Genomic DNA, 4,349 nt, shown 5'->3' on the forward strand with positions numbered 1-4,349 from the left:
GTCTCTTAGCATTGTCTCCCAGAGATGGCTTTGAATCTTAATACTCACATCTCAGCTTCCTGAGTAGCTAGGATCATGAGCTACCAATACCCAGAAATATTTGATGGGAAATAGGCTATAAACTGCCTTCAAGCTGATCCTACTGAAACAAGCAGCTAAAAGATTAACTCTCTTCCTTCCTCTAAATCAAATAATCCCCCACCCCCAAAAAATTCCCCAAATGGGAGCATCCTGAGGTCCCATACCTGAGACCATAGATCTTACAAAATTCTACTCACATCTTTTGTTGACACCTCTGCTGACAACCCTCAGCCTGTGGCATAAGATAAGGATTTCTCCCAGCTCACACAAAGAGCTTTCTTCTCCTTCTCCCCCTATAAGAGAGGAGACCTCAGTTGTAAGTGTATCACTGTCTCTCTAGTCTGGCTGGAAGACTGGCATCCCTCTCAGATTTTTATTCTTGATATAAAACTCTGTTGAGTTTGCTTTCTGCTCTCTCTTTATTTGGATATTTTTAGGACTCAGTTTCCTTAAAATGTTGGTCTCTTTCATTGAAGTACAGGGACAAGTGGTCAAGTCTAGTCCAGTTGGGACCTCTCAAACCAGGGCTTTTTGTCTGAATCTAGTTTCAGTCATTTAAGAAAATGAAAGATCTCCAGGGGTGGGAGGGTAGATGGGAAGGGATGGGAAGGGGAAACAAAGGAGGAGGCAACTAAAATTTAAAAAAATAAAGAGCCGGGCGCTGGTGGCTCACGCCTGTAATCCTAGCTACTCAGGAGGCTGAGATCTGAGGATCGCGGTTCAAAGCCAGCCCGGGCAGGAGAGACCGTGAGACTCCTATCTCCAATAAACCACCAGAAAACCGGAAGTGGCGCTGTAGCTCAAGTGGTAGAGCGCTCACCTTGAGCTGAAGAGCTGAGGGACAGTGCCCAGGCCCAGAGTTCAAGCCCCACAACCGACAAAAATAAAATAAAAAAAAAATAAAGAAAGAAAATGAAAGATCTACAATAACAATGCTAAAGAGGATCAAGGCAGTTTTTTTTTTTTTTCTTTCTTGTTGGTCCTGGGACTTGAATTCCTGGGCTTGGGCACTGTCCCTCAGTCCTTCAGCTCAAGGTGAGCACTTTACTGCTTGAGCTACAGTGCCATTTCTAGTTTTCTAGTGGTTTATTGGAGATAAGAGTCTCACAGACTCGGGCTGGGAAGGTGGCTCAGTGGTAGAGCGCTCGCCTTGCATGCATGAGACCCTGGGTTCGATTCCTCAGCACCACGTAAGCAAAAAGAAAAAAATGCTGGAAGTGGCACTGTGGCTCAAGTGGTAGAGCGCTAGCCTTGAGCTGAAGAGTTGAGGGACAGCACCCAGACCCAGAGTTCAGGCCCCAGAACTGGACCCCTCCCCTCCACCAAAAAAAAGAGTCTCACGGACTTTTCTGCCTGGGCTGGCTTTGAACCATGATCCTCAGATCTCAGCCTCCTGAGTAGCTAGGATTACAGGCGTGAGCTACCGGCCCCTCAGCTTCAAGCCAGATCTTACAGGCAATGGTCAAGGTCAAGATTAGGATTTAGGTCTTCATCCTAAATACAATGAGAACCTATTGAATGATCATTTAGCTGCTGAATAGAGAACCCATGGGGGAAAGTAGAAAATATAGGGGTGTGTGTATGTGTGTGTGCTAGTACCAGGGCTTGTACTCTGGGCCTTGCGCTTTTGATTGTTTTTTCTCACACATATTATTGTTTCTCTACTACCTGAGCCACACCTCCAGTCCAGTGTTTTGCTGATTCACAGGAGAAATAGTCTTGTGGGCTTTTCTGCCTGAGTTGGATTCAAGTCATGTTTTTCAGATCTCTGCCTCTTAAGTAGCTAGGATTACCGCTTTGAGACAGCCATATACAGAAAGTGCAGGGATTTTGATTTCACTTCTTATTAATGAGGAATCCGAGATTTGACCTAATATATTACAGTCTGGTGAAGCCTCCATATTATTAAAAATTCTTTTTTTTCTTTTTTTCAGTTGGTCGTGGGGCTTGAACTCTAGGCCTGGGCGCTGTCCCTCAGCTCTTCAGCTCAAGACTAGAGCTCTACCACTTGAGCCACAGCACCACTTCCGGTTTTCTGGTGGTTAATTGGAGATGAGTCTCAGGGACTTTCCTGCCCCTGCTGGCTTTGAACCATGATCCTCAGATCTCAGCCTTCTGAGTAGCTATGATTATAGGTGTGAGCCACCGATGCCCAGCTTTCAAAATTCTTGAAGGTACAACATGGGTAGGAATGGACTGTAGCAAGTGTGAACTATTTAAAATAAGCAGAATATGTATGTGGATGGGAGATGTACCACAGTGGGTGCTGTATGCTATTCTGGGTTTCCCAGAGGCAATAGCAAACTTCAGAATTTCAGTTCTGTCTCAGGCCAAAGGCTTAATCTTAGTCTGTTTCTTTTTTCTTTTTCTTTCTTTCTTTTTTTTTGTGGGGCTTGAACTCTGGGCTTGGACACTGTCCTTGCGCTCTTCAGCTCAAGGCCAGCCCTCTACCACTTGAGCCACAGCGCCACTTCCAGTTTTCTAGTGGTTTATTGGAGATAAGAGTCTCACGGACTTTCCTGCCCAGGCTGGCTTTGAACTGTGATTCTCAGATCTCAGCCTCCTGAATAGCTAGAATTACAGGCATGAGCCACCAGCACCTGGATTCTTAGTCTGTTTCTTACAACGCCTAAAGCAAAGAAATGTCAATTCAGCATTAAAACATTAATCGAAGGAATAGGGCCCAAGAACTTTGCTTAATATTTTTCAGTAGTTTTATTTACATATAACTTTATTTGAAATGGAGTTTTAGGCCCCAATGCCCATACTCCTGGGATTCTATGTCAAGTCTGACCATAGACCCACTTAAAGAGACAAGGTGAAGACCAGAGAATGGAGATTAAATTCATCTTCAACCTGGTTGTAGTATAGAAATTGGAGGAAAGGGACAAAGGGCATGCATAAACAGACCCAACTGGACCTGGTGTTCTAATGATCAGAGGTGGTCAGCCATTATCTGAGGTAGGGGTGGGGGGCTGTTATTGTAAGAGTTATTAATGCCTGGTAGGTGGTCCTGTCAGGCTCCTTCCAGGCTTTCAAGATGGCTGTAAAGTGACTGCAGGAAAGAAGGGCAAGTTTCTGAGCAAAAGACAACAGATAACAAATAGAGGCTGGGAAACTTTAGTTGATCTGTAGATCCAAAGTCGTGAGTGATTTTTTAGCAAATGCAGCTTTAAGCACCTATTAAGCTTCTACCTATACAAGGACTGTTGATGGAGCAACTATTCCCCATAATTCAATTTGGAGGTATATTCAGCACACACACACACACACACACACACACACACACACACGCCGTGCGCCCTACCACCTACTGTCAATCCCACCCTCAGATTCAACTTGCCTAATTGTGTCTTTCACCGAATCATCAAAATAGCCTAACAATAACTCAAGGTAATCCTCAAGTGGAAGCCAGGAAGAGACTCGCAATGAATATGAACATGGCCATGTGTGTTTATCAGCACAGCAGAGTCCGCACGTGAGAAGAATCTCTCAAGCCATTCCCTGAGCAAAAACACAGGGTAGATGCTGGACGTGGCACTATCTAAACCAGGCAAAAGCAGACAGCACTTGCGTCTATATCCAAAGCGCGTGCCGTAACACACAGCTTGTATCAGTACATGATTAGTACAGCTTGTACCAGGACATGATTAGTGGCAGAGTGACAGAGGACCTGCCGATCCCTGTGCGCCTGAGCAACTTCGCGGGAGCCTAGACACAGGTACCGAAATCCCGGGCTTAAAACCTGTAGGTTCGGGCTGGGAATGTGGTTTAGTGGTAGTGTGCTTTCCTAGCACGCATGAAGCCCTAGGTTCGATTCCTCAGTACCACAAAAACAGAAAGGGTCGGAAGTGGCACTGTGGCTACTAGCCTGGTGCAAAAGAAGCCCAAGGACAGTGCCCAGGCCCTGAGTTCAAGCTCCCACAGTGGCAAAAAGTAAATTAATAATTTAAAAAAATCCTGTCGTTTCTACTGTTGACACGTCGTGGCTTTGGAAAATGACATCTAGAGAACCTCATTGTGAGAAGTAACCCCAGACCCCCTCCGTTTCCCCTACCAGAAACCAGAGGGAACTCCAAGATGAGCAACCCGGAGCCCAAGCTGCCAAAGAAGATCCCACCCTTTAGCCCCACCCCCGCAGCCTGCCAAGGCCGCCTCTCTTTGGTGGATAAAAGATTCGTCCCGCCCTCTTGAGTCTACGCCAGCAGCCACGTACCACGTCTTACGTGTCTCAAACCAGAAAGCGGAAGTGACGCAAGACTCGCGAG

The sequence above is a fragment of the Dipodomys spectabilis genome, unplaced genomic scaffold (genome assembly GCF_019054845.1).
Source record: "Dipodomys spectabilis isolate Male_0828 unplaced genomic scaffold, ASM1905484v1 ptg000145l, whole genome shotgun sequence".
NCBI lineage: Eukaryota > Metazoa > Chordata > Mammalia > Rodentia > Heteromyidae > Dipodomys > Dipodomys spectabilis.